General features: G+C 41.7%; 1 protein-coding gene across 3 annotated transcripts in view; it reads left to right on the top strand.

Annotated features, from left to right (window-relative positions):
* The window catches only part of LOC121874215 (phosphatidylinositol 4-kinase beta-like), an 89,399-nt gene that overhangs the window by 4,050 nt on the left and 68,420 nt on the right, over positions 1-16,929 (top strand). The window contains exon 2 of one of the 3 annotated variants that reach the window (XM_042378245.1): positions 2,503-2,622. The exons of 1 other annotated variant lie outside the window; for it this stretch is intronic. The gene's annotated coding sequence lies outside the window, so the exon portion shown is untranslated. Of the gene's footprint in view, positions 1-2,502; positions 2,623-15,908; positions 16,623-16,929 lie in introns of those variants that run through there. One more of the 3 variants, XM_042378246.1, reaches the window with a different exon arrangement.

The raw sequence follows: 16,929 nt of genomic DNA, 5'->3' as shown, positions 1-16,929 counted from the left end.
AAAAAAATTTAACTATAATATCTGCCTCATAAACCCTTTCGCTATGGGACACCATTTTTAGTTTTATTTGCCTAATGCCAAGCTATTTTATTCAGGACACAATGGGTTCATATTTGTTCTTTCCAACCCATATAATATTTAATTGTGTTTTACTCAATCAAAAGCTTTTTCAACAATCACAAAATAGGTACAGTACTGTATACTAATTCTTTAGACTTGTAAAGCCCTTTTACTTCAAATTCTCAAGCCAAATATACTTTCTTTGGTTCTTCTTCCCTTTGTAAATCTATTATTATGTTCCTAAGATAACTCTGTCTATTTTTTATTCTTGTGTTGAGTGAATTGCAATAAGACTTTACAGGTATGACATATTAACTCCTTGTGTACGAGGTTGGCCCACAGCTGAATAAAATATTCTGTCATTACACAAATGAAATATTATAAGTGGCGTCTCTGTAGTAAAGGGTTTAATACTGCATTGTTATTGCCTTATATCAAGCTTAAAGATGATTTAAATTCCCCAGATTTCATGAACAATATACAGTATAAAAAATTTAGGGCATTTAGAGAGCGGACAATGTCAAGAATAAGCCTTTGTAAAAAAAATTATGGTTTTCCCAACAGAAAATTTAAAGTACGGTAAGCAAATCTAAAACGTCAACCCTAACTTAACCGTCAGTCTCTGTAAACTTGACCTGACTGGTGATCACAGTGTCAGGCGCCTTTCTTTTATAAACCGTCCCCATCACTGTATAACTCACGTAGGTCATCGATGGAGATGCTGAAAAAGTCTCGCATCTATGTTTTTAATTTTTTCCGCTGCTGTTCCGTTTCTGGCTTTCTCCTTTGAAGTCATTGGTAACAGGAAAGGTAGATACAATATGGGATTTTCTAGCTCACAGGTCACACTCTTATCAGTTCTTTCTCTTGATTACGATTTGTTGACCAAAAACTCATACACAGTAATCCATTTCTTAGGTGTTGATTAAGTTGGACTTGTGGTAAATTTTTGTCATTTATGGCTCGTGTTTATACAGGAGTCCTTCACAGAGATAGGTCTTCCTCCTTCGGTTTTCAAGGGTGAGTCTTCTCTTCCTTGGGTAGGTGGGTGGTATCTGATGTCGTGACTTATTCCATGCCATATACAGTATGTTTTATGATTTTTCTGTTCAGACTTGTAATTTTATCTTTTTTATCATTCACATGCAAGTTTTCATGTGTTTCATTAGTTTTATACAGTATGTGCCTTTGTTCTTTTTCTCTCATATTCTCTCTCTCTCTCTACTTTTTATTCTTTAACCATATGTAGTTGGTCATAAGCTTTGTTCATTTGTTATTACCGGGTAGATTTTTATATCAGCCTTTGTCAGAATCTCAAAGAAATCTCATAGATCTGTATCCATTTCCTGTAGAGATTTTTTTCATATGTTTTATTGGCAGTCTAATTAGAGATACAGTAAAGCATCCATATAGCGGACTTTGATCTAATGGATTAATTTCTCGCATAGCTATAGTCCGCTGAATAGAGGTTCCGCTATATTTATCTCTAGGCTTCACTAATGGTTATCTTGCCATCGTGAATAAAGAGCTTGACACTGGGGTGATAAATCTTACATCATACTAAGTGACAGTAAAAAATTGACCCATGATTACTCCTCTGTACATACACTCAATGGGAGGACTTCCTAGTGAGGTGCTCTGGGGTTGTTCCTTCATATGTCATATCCTCTATCCCTCTCTTGCTGTGAGTCATGAAATACAGTTTGGGATCTTATATTGCGACTTAAAGGAAGAGAGCTGAAATGTCGCTCTCCTCCTTTAGTGTCAGGAACGTATGAGGTGAAAGTCTTATTCACAAGTTCAGGGGGTCAGGTCAAGCAAACTAGTTCAGGGTTTGTCCTGATGTACATCTTGACTGGTTACTGACGCAGTTACTGGATCAGGTCCAGGACTCTCTTCGTCACCCAGGTTTAAATGGGTGAGTGGCTGTGAGAGGAACAAGGCAGCTCCATACAGTGTGTTGTGGGTGCTCTTGTCTCCTCACCATAACCTGGTACCTGTATTTCATACTTGTGTTCCTTGTGTTGTTTTAATGTTCTGTATAATATTAGGTTCAGAATTTGGATGTTAGATTGTTAAAAAAAATCATATCACCTTATACGGTACTGTACTTTGACAAATTTATGGTGCAGTATGTTATTATTTTGTAATCTTTGTATTGTGTTTAAGATTAATAAATACTGTACTTGTTATGCATATTACTGTACAGCATACACAAATAAGTAAATAATTATGCTTGTTCATTGGATGAATGAAACTCATTAAGAAACCCACTCATGACTGTCCTTGTATTGTAGTGTTTACTTTAATATAGATGTATAACACTTTTAGAGACTGTGCCTTAGGATTATTTATTTTGTTCTGAGCGACCACCACAAGAATATTCACTACTGTACTCTACTTGGTACACGAGTGAAGATTTTGATATCCTGCAGTTTACAGATGCAAGTGAAGAGGAACTACAATAGTTGATAGAGGAATAAATGGGGCTCCACACCCTTGTTGTCTGTCCTATGAGAGGCTCAACACAGTCTGGTTGTTATGATGCTCCATTCTCATAAGGTAATGTAGTTGGTCTTCTCTGTCACCAGCCAGATTTGTCATTGTATTGTTTTTCATGTACAGTACACATGGTGTGCCTCTCTTGGCTTCCACTTTGATTCAGCGAGGAAAAATAATTTTGGTTTCAAAATACGGAGAGAGCTGTGTCTCATGTTGTTGTACAGTAATACTGTAACAGTATACTAAAGCTGTTATATGTGTTCACTCAGTGAACTGTGTTATGTTGTGTGTCTCTATGTTGGTGAGCTGTGTCCTGGGCCTCATCACCGTGTTGATTTTTGTCCCGTGTGAATTGCATTTGGTTTCTTATTGGTAGTGTCTCGTCTATATATTCATGCTTAGTGATTAAAAATATACAATTGATTTAAGATTCATGAGAGTTTACATAGATGTTCATTCCTCCTTACTCTGTGTATACTTTACTGTACAGTATTCCTTTGAACTTCATCTTAGTTCCAGCAGTCTTATGGGTACAGATTTTTTTACCCACTGGCATCAAAATCCTAACGACCCCTAGTGCAGATACCGTAACTTTCCTTTGCCCAATGTGGACAAAAAAATTCCCACAATTACCCTGCTCCATTATAGTTTTTAATTTCCCCTTATATATATATATATATATATATATATATATATATATATATATATATATATATATATATATATATATATATATATATATATATATATATATATATATATATATATATATATATATATATATATATATATATATATATATATATATATATATATATATATATATATATATATATATATATATATATATATATATATATATATATATATATACACATACATACATACATACATACATACATACATACATACAGTGGTCCCTCGGTTAACGAACACAATTCGTTCCAGAAGGTCTAACCGAAACCGTTGTTTCAATGGGATTTTGGGTAATTGGTTCCAGCTCACAGAAAATTACATACAAACCAAAAATAAATGCATTAGAAGGCTCCTGGTTGATGATGATGGGAATTAGAATGGGGGTGGAGGAGAAGGGAGAAGAGAAGGCATTGGGGTGGAAGAGAAGTCACCCCATGCTGCCATTTCACCCATAAAATTTTAGTTCACTTGGTGTAATTCAAGATTATTTTCTTTAAATGAACACTGCACTGCATTATATATTGTCAATATGTAAAACAAACTTTAGAATTACCAATAATTGTACTGTAAAAACGTAAAAATTGTTTATGTTCAAAAGAGTCTCAAGCAAGAAGCTTCCTCCACTGAGCAGGGACACACACTGATGCCATTTTGGGTGAGTCAAATGGCTGTTTGGCACGCTAAAAACTAGTTCCCTGTACTTCACTTATGTTAAATAATTGTTAAAATGACTAAAAACTTTAATATAAGAATTGGAAAATTATTGAATAGTACAACCTTCTTGATATTTACTCAAATGGTAACGAATTTAAGCCCTAAAACCGATTACTGTATTGGCGGACTAATACTACAGCTGGTGAGCAGGCGAAAACATGTTGGGAAAAATTCGTAAGGAATTCGTTAACTGAAGTGAAGAATCTTATGGAAGGTAATTCGTTAACCGAGGGATCACTGTATATATTATATATATATAATCCTTTCCTTGTGGCTCTGGGATTAAAAATAAAGTCCAAAAATTGGCAAATTAACTTGGGGAAAAGGTAAAACACACCAAAACAACTGTGCAAATGGGGAAACAAATAATACCATCTTACCATATGACATGTGTAGGTCAGTGAGCTGTCCAAAAGCTCTGATATTTCATAATACAGTACAGTAATACAGGTATTGCATGCAGTCAGTTGGCCCAATCATGATGTTCAGTACTGTTCAATCATCAATAGTACTGCTTAGAGACTCGTCTCCATTTGCTTTCAATCTGGGTAAACCTTTTGGAGTTCGTGACAACATTTATCATCTTTGGAGCACAATGGGCTTACCCTTTTAAGGCACCAAATGTGAAATGTTTAAAATTGCGGACCACAACAAACCATAATACCGTGCTGTATAGAGAAAAGCCTTGGACCTGCACGGAAAGTTTTAATCACCTTCATTGCCTCTCCAAACTTCTGGACACATTTATTGATAAGAACTTCGACAACCTTCAAGACGAGGCTGACCCATATTCCCCATCAAAACAGCCAAATGTTTAAACTTGTAAACAAACCAATTTGTTGATGACTTAAAACCATAACTTAATCCTGAACACAGTGTTGGTTACAGTGTTTCTCCTGCAGGTCATCTTCCTCACCTCATTCACAACTTTGATTCTATTCTTCAAACTTTATTAAACTTTCTTTTTGATTCAAGTTACAGTTAATGTTCGAAATAAGGCAAACAGAGTATTGGGTTTTATATCTAGAAGTGTAAGTAATAAGAGTGCAGAGGTCTTATTGCAACTATATCTTGCGCTAGTCAGGCCGCACCTCGATTATGCGGTTCAGTTCTGGTGCCCTTATTATAGAATGGATATCAATTCACTAGAGTCGGTGCAGCGAAGAATGACGAAAATGATTCCGGGACTTAGAAACCTTCCATATCAGGATAGGTTAAAGAAACTTAACTTGCATTCCCTAGAAAGACGAAGAGTGCGGGGAGATACAATAGAAGTATTCAAGTGGGTGAAAGGAATCAATAAAGGTGATATAGATAAAGTTCTTATAATATCCGAGCAGGATAGGACTCGGAGCAACGGATTTAAGTTAGATAAGTTTAGGTTTAGGAGGGAGATAGGAAGGAACTGGTTTACAAATAGGGTGGTGGACGAGTGGAACAAGCTTAGCAACTTTGTAGTAAGTGCTGGAACGCTGGAAAGTTTCAAAAGGAGGCTAGATAGATTCATGGATGATAGAGAGTGGTAGTAACTCTCGACAGGAGCTGCCATGCACAGGCCAACCGGCCTATTGCAGACTCCTTATTTTCTTATGTTCTTATTTCAAAAACTTTAATAAGAGTTTGGCCTTCAGGTTGACACTTCCGTCATTTTACCTTCTGGGTTCTCACAGTCAGTGTTTACTTAACTTTCACTCATAACATAATTCACCTCCCCTTCCCTACTTGATCTCTCTGGAATAAACGTAATTAATTCAGCAGCCTGTCATGTGTGTCAAGTGCCAGAACCTTCCCAACACAACACCAGCTCTTATTACTCTTACCTGTGCTTTTGTCTTCTTCATCTGTACCTTATTAATCCCCCTGTTGCTGGTGTCAGTTTCGTGCTTGTGTCTTCCACCTCCATAGTTGTCAGTCTGTCCGTCTCTCTCTCTCGGTACTTTTCTCTCGTATTCTTACTGATCACATCTCTTTTATTATTTTCTCTGTCTTCCTTTACTTCTCCTACCCATCAAAGGTATTCACTAAATGTTACTCTCCTACACTGCACTTTCTTCTCCGGGCTTTGCTACTGTATATTCCGAAGCATCTCGATCTTGACGCTCCTAGTAGGTGTTTAAAGTTGCTATTCAATATACACATCCCTAATAATCTCCCTTACATTCTTATTTTATTTCTTCCCTCACCCTGTCTCTCTGTGCTGAATAAAATTGTCTGGCATCAGTTAAATAGAATGAGAAGATTGCCGAACTGTGCTATCAGTTTCTTGCGCATTTTCTCGTCTCATATGTGATCCCTGCAGCTTCTCTCTTCACTGTACAGTATACATATTCCATCCTGATCTCACTCTCTCTCACTTCCATTTCACAATCTTTGCTGAGTCTGTAAATGTACCACATAATTTTCTTGGCCAAGTGTTGCTCAGTGTTCCTAATATTATTGTTACTGTATTATTATTATTATTATTATTATTATTATTATTATTATTATTATTATTGTTCTTTTATTTTTTGTTTGTTTAATAATTTATTTTTATTTTATTTTTTTTATTATTATTCATCTTTAATTTATTTACTAGTAGGCATATTTTTTTCCTGTCAGTTGTACCACATGAATGCCATCTTATGTGTCTTCATTCGTTCATTTACATCATTATTCATTGTTTCAGTTCTACATCTCCCTTCCTTGCGAGTGATCTCCACTGACTTGCATATTCCCCAAAAAATAAAAATATATTGGGAGATAAATGATAAATAAAACAATACATTACACAGTGACAGCCATCCTTACTGTCTGCCGTCTCATGTGGTGATAGTACAGAGGCGGTTGATATCCACGAGACAGTTCATTGGTTACATCCCCGTTAAGTTTTCTCGGCTTATACTCTAATGGCGGCTTCTCTCTTTAAGCATTACGTGATATTTAGGTGAGGAATATTTTTATTATTACAGGTATATATTATTAGTACAGTACTCTATTATTTGTATTCTTGTTATTATTATTATTATTATATTAAAGCCTCGTGCAGTACTGGTATACAGTACTCTGTACATTATATGAAAAGCAGAAAAGTTATCAATTTAAGTAGCCAGGCACAATGAGGGTTCCCCCCCCCCCACCACCACCACTACTGCTGTATCCTCTCACCAGCCACACTTTTTACCCCTACATTTGTAACCTTCTCTTCTTGTCATAATTATTTCAGAAGCCCTCATCAATGTTTTAGATGAATTTGACACCCGATTTAACTAGGCCCAGTGCGAGAGTGTATTAAATGTATTAATTAGTGCTGGATCCATTGTTTTCTTGACACTATGTGTACTGATGCTGGTAGGGACCCTTGAGTTGGTTGGTCTTGCTGTCTGTGTTGCCAGTATAACTCACAGCCAGAAAGAGCTACCTAACATTGCTTGGCTTTACATATGCACTACAACAATCCCTACAGCTTTTATGTCTTTTTTGAAGTCTGAAGGTCAAAAGGTCAAGGTTACAAACTTGTTAAAGGTGACACCCTCTCTCAGTTGGTACAGCTCACTACAGTATTTCATTTCAAACGCCAGTGAGTAATGTTGTGTAGTGGATAAAACAACAACAAAGACATACTAAACCAAATAGAACAATTGTATTTACGTTGTGACTTTAGCCATTTAGTATATTCCACGTGATGAAGGTGTTGAAGTGATAATGGTGGAGCACAACACCTGCTGCCATGACTCATACTGTGCCATCTGAAGCTGTTGTTGGCTCCCTGTGATCCTCTCATCGTGTGCACTTGTGGGTCTGTTGTGTGTGTGTGTGTGTGGGTAGTACAATAATAGTACTACAGAAGGCATACAGTACTTGGGGTGGTCACAGATGTTGACAAGAGCAGTACAGTAAGTAGGTCACGTCAGATACTTCACATAGTCACCACTTATTGATTTCTTCCATCCACACTGTCTAGTCTACTGACATAATTTGTTACTGCCGTTGTCTTGTTTGGCTACACTGAGTGGGACAGACACCTGGTGTGGCTGTACTGTATGAGGGATGACCATTGTTTTTGATTTGGTTATGTCTGGTCTGTTTTTCTTCATCCAAAATTGTATCCTTAGGTGTTATTGAGGTTTGTTTGTCAAGTTTCATTTTCCACTATGGGACAGATTTTCAGTAGAGTTTGGTCTTTATTAAGTCTTTCTGTATATTAATATTATCACCATTACGTTCAGACAAATAGAATTATAGTTTTTAGACCACCATCACGTGTTAGAATCTGGAACACCATACATTATTAAACACCAGAAGTGATTGTGTGAGTGAGGGAGATCTTTGTGATTGAGGGAGTGAGTGAGAGTGAATCGGTGAGTGAGTGTGATTGTGTGAGTAAGGTAAGTGATTGAGTGACCGAGGAGTGAGTGAGAGAGTAAATGAAGTGACTGAATGAGTTGTAGAGATTTGAGTGAGGTGTAGAGAGAGAGAGAGAAACAATGGGTTACCTGAAGCATCTCAAGGACTTACTTGGTTGATTACAGAAATAAATCCTTTCTCTTAAGACCAGGTAGTGTGTGCTGGCCACCTGTCTGATGCTCTCTCTCTCTCACACACACACACACACACACACACACACACACACATAATTAAATACTACCATCTTACCATTAAACTCCAAACCTATCACCATATACACTACATCACCACCATATACAGTCATCATCATTGTGTATTTACAACTAGACTAGACAGATAGTTATTAATGAACATGTTTTGAGAATTCTGTGTTGGGAAATATAGTACAGTAATGTATATTTGTTTGTATTGCATTATTGAAGTTAATTAGTATATATTTGATGTATGCTGTAGTGTATTTACAGCATTTTGTAACATGATTAATGTAGTACTCTCAGTGTTATCACTACCATCACCACTATATTCCCCATCACTACCATCTACTCCACCTTCACCACCATCTACTCCACCTTCACCACCACCACAGCCACCTTCACCACCACCACCGCCACCTTCACCACCACCACAGCCTTCACCACCATCTTCACCACCACCACAGCCACCTTCACCACACACCCACCACCACAGCCACCTTCACCACCACCACAGCCACCTTCACCACCATCTACTCCACCTTCACCACCACCATCTACTCCACCTTCACCACCACCACAGCCACCTTCACCACCACCAGCTGCTTCATTACAGCCACACATGTCACAGTTTATCGCCTCCAACACTCTTTCACTGTAAATACTGTCTTGCCTGCTGCTGAAACCTCCAGTCACCGCCACTGCCAGTCACCACCATCACCAGTCACCAATTACCACCGCCGGTCACCACCATCGCCAGTCACCACCATCACCAGTCACCACAAATCACTCGCAGTACCAGCACCACACCACCTACTCACCATGACCTCACCACTCAGGCGCATCACTACACAAACAAAACTGTTGACTCAACATCACCGTCATCAACCTCCCATTACTGACAACCATCACACATCCTCATTGTCACCACAACTATCACCATTCATTCCCAGGGCCACCTACTGTACCATCCTGTTTAATGATGTCACCACAACACCTACCTACCGCCCACTGCAGTATCACCACCACCATTCCTGATTACCACACATCTTCTCTCCTTCGTCACCACAGTATGGACACCACCCTATCTCCCTCCCTCTTTCCCTCCCTGGATATATAATTTCCTCTGCATTGTTACCGTAATTCTACCCTGACCACGCCCCCTTCAATCACTACCTGACCACGCCCCTTCAGTCACTACCTAACCACGCCCCTTCAATCACTACCCTGACCATGCCCCCTTCAATCACTACCCTAACCCCCCTTCAATCACTACCCTGACCATGCCCCCCTTCAATCACTACCCTGACCACGCCCCTTCAATCACTACCTGACCACGCCCCTTCAATCACTACCTGACCACCCTAACCACGCCCTTCAATCACTACCTGACCATGCCCCCCTTCAATCACTACCTGACCACGCCCCTTCAGTCACTACCCCACGCCCCTTTCAATCACTACCCTGACCATGCCCCCCTTCAATCACTACCTGACCCAACCCCTTCAGACCGCCCCTCAGTCACCACCACCACGCCCCTTCAATCACTACCCTGACCACCCCCTTTCAATCACTACCTGACCACGCCCCTTCAATCACTACCTGACCATGCCCCTTCAATCACTGACCGCCCCCTTCAATCACTACCTGACCACGCCCCTTCAATCACTACCCTGACCATGCCCCCTTCAATCACTACCCTGACCACGCCCCCTTCGGTCACTACCCTGACCACGCCCCCTTCAATCACTACCCTGACCACGCCCTCCAATCACTACCCTCACCACGCCCCCCCCTTCATTCGCTACCCTCACCACGCCCCCTCCAATCACTACCCTGACCACGCCCCTTCAGTCACTACCTGACCACGCCCCCCTTCAATCACTACCCTCACCACGCCCCCTTCAATCACTACCCTGACCACGCCCCCTTCAGTCACTACCCTGACCACGCCCCCCCTCCTTCATTCGCTACCCTGACCACGCCTCCTTCAATCACTACCCTGACCGCCCCCTTCATTCACTACCCTGACCGCCCCTTCAATCACTACCCTGACCACGCCCCCCTTCATTCGCTACCCTGACCACGCCTCCTTCAATCACTACCCTGACCACGCCCCTTCAATCACTACCTGACCACGCCCCCCTTCATTCCTACCCTGACCACGCCTCCTTCAATCACTACCCTGACCGCCCCCCTTCATTCACTACCCTGACCACGCCCCTTCAATCACTACCCTGACCACGCCCCCCTTCAATCACTACCCTGACCACCCCCCCTTCAATCACTACCCTGACCACGCCTCCTTCAATCACCAGCTCACGCACTTCACCAACTATACTTTCGCACACTTCACCAACATAACTTTCGCACACTTCACTGAACTTAAAATTTATTTGTGTTAAGGATAGAAGAAAAAAAATAGGTTGTCAGCTGCTTTTTTTTATGTCTGAACTTTTATATTTTTCTTGATTTTTTTTATTTGTTATTAAGTTGCCTCAGTTGTTCAGATACAAACGTGTACAGTGTGTGTTTGTACAGTGTGTTTGTATATGCTTGTATGTATGTTTGTACCTGTGTGTTTGTACCTGTGTTTGTATATGCTTGTACCTGTGTATGTGTATTTGTGTTGATATATTTGCACAGTGGGATCACCTGAAGAATCGTCACTCCAGCCCATAATGAATATAAACTGTATAATTAAGGGAAGAAAAATGCCAAAATATAAATTCCTTTGTGTTATGTATCTTTATTAAAAAGGTCTACAGAAAATACAAGTCTAACCTAACCTCACCCTTTTGACCTACTACCTGACCTAACCTCACCCTTTTGACCTACCTGACCTAACCTCACCCTTTTGACCTACCTGACCTAACCTCACCCTTTTGACCTACCTGACCTAACCTAACCTCACCCTTTTGACCTTCTACCTGACCTAACCTAACCCTTTTGACCTACCTGACCTAATCTCACCCTTTTGACCTACCTGACCTAACCTCACCCTTTTGACCTTCTACCTGACCCTAACCTCACCCTTTGACCTACCTGACCTAACCTCACCCCTTTTGACCTTCTACCTGACCTCCTTGACCTACCTGACCTATCCTCACCCTTTTGACCTACCTGACCTAACCTCACCCTTTTGACCTACCTGACTTAACCTCTTTGACCTACCTGACCTAACCTACCCTTTTTTCTACCTGACCTAACCTCACCCTTTTGACCTACCTGACCTAACCTCACCCTTTTGACCTTCTACCTGACCTAACCTAACCCTTTTGACCTACCTGACCTAATCTCACCCTTTTGACCTACCTGACCTAACCTCACCCTTTTGACCTTCTACCTGACCTAACCTCACCCTTTTGACCTACCTGACCTAACCTCACCCTTTTGACCTTCTACCTGACCTAACCTCTCCCTTTTGACCTTCTACCTGATCTAACCTCTCCCTTTTGACCTTCTACCTGATCTAACCTCTCCCTTTTGACCTTCTACCTGACCTAACCTCTCCCTTTTGACCTTCGACCTGACCTCACCTGAAGAGTAACCACCATGGAGGATCCTGACCTCACATGAAGAATGGTCACCTTGCCAAACTCTGGGGTGACGATTCTTCAGGTGATCCGTACACTGTGTTTGTCTGTGTTGACATGTTTCTGTGTATTTGTTTGTTTCTTTTTATGTTTGTTTGTCTTATGCAGTTATAGCCACCATTAGAGTTGTTTGTTTGTTTGTTTATTTATTTATTACATTGTTTGTTTCTTTTATTATTGCATGGCGACAAATCTTTAGCCTAACCTGATCTCACTTCACCCAATCTGACGCGTGACCTGACCTGAACTGGCCTAACATAAGCTGACCTAACCTAATATGGCGTGACATGATGTAACGGGGTGCCCAATAAACTAGCCTCCTCCGGGGCATCTTGAATCTTGTTGTGTCATGGTACAGTGTAGACAAATGTCATTTAGGGGTCATGGCACCTTCCTTTCTCATGATAAACAAACTTATGTCTTGGGTGACAGCATTAAGAAAGAAAGACTGTTGTTTATTATTAGTTTTATTATTATTATTATTGTTGTTGTTATTATTACTATTATTATTATTATGATTAGTGTCATTATTATTATTATTATTATTATTATTATTATTATTATTATTGTTGAGTTAGGGAGGTGTGTTGCCCTATATATATATATATATATATATATATATATATATATATATATATATATATATATATATATATATATATATATATATATATATATATATATATATATATACTGTATATATATATACTGTATATATATTGAGCACTAGGGAGTTACTTTACAGCATTTCATTAGTTACTTTGATGAATACCTCCTCTGTTGCCTTCCAGCTGTCATCCTTTGTCGTGTTTGAAGTCACTGACAAGCATCAAACTATGCCAGGTCGAACTATGCCATGTTAAACTATGCCCTGTTTAAGTATGCCATGTTATTAATCTCATATACATCAGGGAATATGAATTGCCTTTTATCTGTGTCAGTTTGTCGTGTTGATCATATTTCTACCTCTTTCTCTCACAGGTACGTACGTTACTGCACTGTGTGTGTGTGTGTGTTAGTGGAGGTTTCTGACTGTGATGGTGCCAGGAGTCGAGACTGTACAGCCATCACCACCAGTATCACTCAGGTCCTGAAGGTGATTATAATTTATGTGTGGTTCTTTGTAAGGTGTTTCTACCTTTCTTCGTGTGTAGCCTTTAATTGGTTATACCTGTCGTGTGTGTAGCCCTTAATTGGTTATACCTGTCGTGTGTGTAGCCTTTAATTGGTTATACCTGTCGTGTGTGTAGCCCTTAATTGGTTATACCTGTCGTGTGTGTAGCCCTTAATTGGTTATACCTGTCGTGTGTGTAGCCCTTAATTGGTTATACCTGTCGTGTGTGTAGCCCTTAATTGGTTATACCTGTCGTGTGTGTAGCCCTTAATTGGTTATACCTGTCGTGTGTGTAGCCCTTAATTGGTTATACCTGTCGTGTGTGTAGCCTAATTTAGTTCTACCTGTCTGTGTATAGCTCTGAATTGGTTCTACCTGTCTGTATCTAGAGTATCTTGGTCTCCCAGCATTAGCCACCTGTTGGTCAATGTTTCAGGTCAAATGGACACCCACACAACCTCATCTAACCATTAGTATTGGTCCACGTGTCTTTAAGAATATTTACACCGAAATACACATCCAGAAAAAACACCAAAATTACACCTCGGAAACCCATAGTTGACGAATAATTAGCTTTGAAATGACATTGAAATCTTCCAAGTGTCATCATGACCACTAATTACCCCGCGGCAATTGAATCGTGGACTATAGATTCAGAACCAGCATACTCAGGAGGACCTATACTGTACTGTACTGAGATTTTGAACCAGATTCCCAGAGTTTGGTCGACACGGTAAGCCTGATGATGCCTTTAATGATTAGATTACAGCTCGACCAATCACTGAGGTAGTGGGGGTGAGGAAGGTAGTGTGTTTTGATGTATGATAAGACCTCTAAGAGTCGGACCATTTTAAAAACCCTGAAATCAACTTCTTTGTATTTATATTTTATCAGCACTACAGCAGTTCTTAATATAGCACTGTATGCACCATATTAATATAGGGTTATATTTCCCCGGTGCTGGGCTGGGCTGGGGTGCCACGAGGAAAGGGTCGAGGCTGAGTTAATGATGTATGTTGCCCCAGAAACAAGTTTAAAAGTTATATAGCAGTCAAGTCCACCAGGTGTATTTTGATTAACTACTGTACTATGAAGGTAATACTGGATCACCTGAAGACTCGGACACACACACCTAGCTTATATCACCTGCAGATTAAGTACCCTAATGCTTACCTGGCTGTGTGTGTGGGTGGGGGGGTGGTTAGGTTAAATTAAATTAGCGATAAGGTGCTTAATCCTCAGGTGATCCCAAATATTCATTGTTACTCTTTTAATGCCTTTGTTTAACGCAGTGACCAAGAGTGTGTGCGTGAGAGAGAGAGAGAGAGAGAGAGCTATGAATAAAAACCAAATAACTCTTAGGCATCGATGCGAGTCAATAAATGAATGTGTGTGTGTGTGTGTAAAAAGAGGTACTCACCAACATCACTGAGTTAACGAATGAATAGAGAGAGAGAGAGAGAGAGAGAGAGAGAGAGAGAGAGAGAGAGAGAGAGAGAGAGAGAGAGAGACCCCACCATTACTGACACACACTGTTATGTGATGGTGACGTATGTATGTATGTTCGTCTCTCTCGTCTCCTGGTTATCTTCGAGTCAAGTGGTGTTATCGTGAGATCAGTGTGCGTCATCTTGGGCCATACATCGTTATCTTGGCCAGTTAGAAACAGGGTAATGGCCACGTCTAGGAGGGAAGGGGACAGCTGTTATCATGGCCCTTTTAGCATTCTCTTGACTCTTCTGTGCTACTGACAGCTGCTGATGGTGATGACTGGTGTTGACAGGTGATGACTGATAACTGGTGATAGCTGGTGTTTTTGACAGCTTGTGGATGAGGATGGTGATGACAGCTGGTGGATGAGGATGGTAATGACAGCTGGTGGGTGAGGATGGTGATGACAGTCGGTGGATGAGGATGGTGATGACAGCTGGTGGGTGAGGATAGTGATGACAGCTGGTGGGTGAGGATAGTGATGACAGCTGGTGGATGATGATGGTGATGACAGTTGGTGGGTGAGGATGGCGATTACAGCTGGTGTGTGGGGATGGTGATGACAGCTGGTGGGTGAGGATGGTGATGACAGTTGATGGGTGAGGTGTTGTAATGGTAGTGATCCGTGTGTTTGACAATAGTGGTAGTACTGGTAGGGGACCTGACAGTGGTGGTAGTAGTGGTGCTTGTCGAGTGGTTTGGTGCTTGTCGAGTGGTTTGGGGAAGGCTGAGGGAGGGCGGTGTTGTGGGAAGGGGGGGCAGTGGGGATGGGTGGTGGGGTGGACGACACTACCATGACTTATCCCCTCCCTCTTTCCTCTCCTCCTCCCTCCCTCTCTCTCCTTCCCATTAGGCTACCCCCATCTCCCCCCCCCCTCTTCCTCCGCCCCTCCAGCTGCCCCACCCAGTTGCTGAACAAAGGTGGTGGTGAGGGCAGTGGTGGTGGTGGTCGGTGCTAACAGTTGCTAGACCATGTTCATAAACTTCACTGTCTCGCCTGTTGTTCCATGTTAGAGAGAAAATATTTGTTTTAAGTTCAAGTGAGAAAGTTATTGTTGGGGTAGGAAGGCTGGGAGGGTGTGTGTGGTGGGGGGCGAGGTAGACAGGGGTGCGCGCGCATGTTCCCTGAGGCGGCGCGGTTCCCCCACATGCCAGAAGAGGATCAGTGTCGCCTTGACTGGTGTGGGATAGGGGTGGTCTTCGTAGTGTGTGTTGCTTCGTTAAGTGTGGTACTGGTGTGTCATGTTGGTGGTCTACGCCAGCTGGTGCAGTAGTGGTGTCTGACAGGTGGTGCACGACCTTCACTGTGTGACTACCCAGCTGTCTCTTCGTCCTCGTGTTCCCTGGCCGCCCTCACTGTTGACCACACCAGTCAGCCCCCCCTCCCCCCTCGTCCGCCTCGCTACTGCTGCCTCCCCGTCACCCCCACCTCCTAATACCATCCCTCACTGTCATTCCTACCACCGTGTGTCACCCCACCCACTCTGGTGTTGTCCCAGTAGCCCTGTGCTCTCCAAGGGGGCCGTCTCACTCTCCCAGGACCCGTGTGCCCGTCTAGGGTGTCGTGTGTCCCCCCCACCACCAGGGTGTTGGAGGAGGGCAGTGTTGTTGTGGGTGGCGGCCAACCAGACACTGACAGAGGGCGTGTGAGAAGCAGCAGCTCGTGGTAGTAGCAACCCAACCCGCCTGCCAGTGTCATCACTTCCTCAGCTGCTCGCCAATACTGCTGCTCAGACAGACAGACACACACATACCTCTCCAGCGTCGTGGATGTATTACGCGCTCACCGTAGCCCCGGGCGCTCACGAGAACTGGAATACTCCCTATTTCCACCACCTATGATGGACAGACCCACAGTCGCCGCTAACATGACAGGTCAGTAAGGTACTCGTGGCTGCTGGGGGAAATATTTCTTGTGTCAATAATGGATTTTACATTTATCTAGTGACGGACACACAAAGTATTCCAACTATGTAGCTCTGTATTCCTGTTATGTGCATTACCCTGTTTTATTTAGTGACAGGTGTGTTGTAAGTGACAGGTGTGTAGTGGTGTGTTGTAAATGACAGGTGTGTAGTGCTCTGTTGTAAATAACAGGTGTGTTGTAAGTGACAGGTGTGTGGGATCATAACAATCACAACCACTAACATTATCATCAACAACAATCACAGCCACCACCATT

This window comes from Homarus americanus, unplaced genomic scaffold, assembly GCF_018991925.1.
Source record: "Homarus americanus isolate GMGI-L3 unplaced genomic scaffold, GMGI_Hamer_2.0 scaffold49667, whole genome shotgun sequence".
Lineage (NCBI taxonomy): Eukaryota > Metazoa > Arthropoda > Malacostraca > Decapoda > Nephropidae > Homarus > Homarus americanus.
Note: the sequence above shows the minus strand (reverse complement) of the source record. Positions and strands in the feature narration are given on the sequence as shown.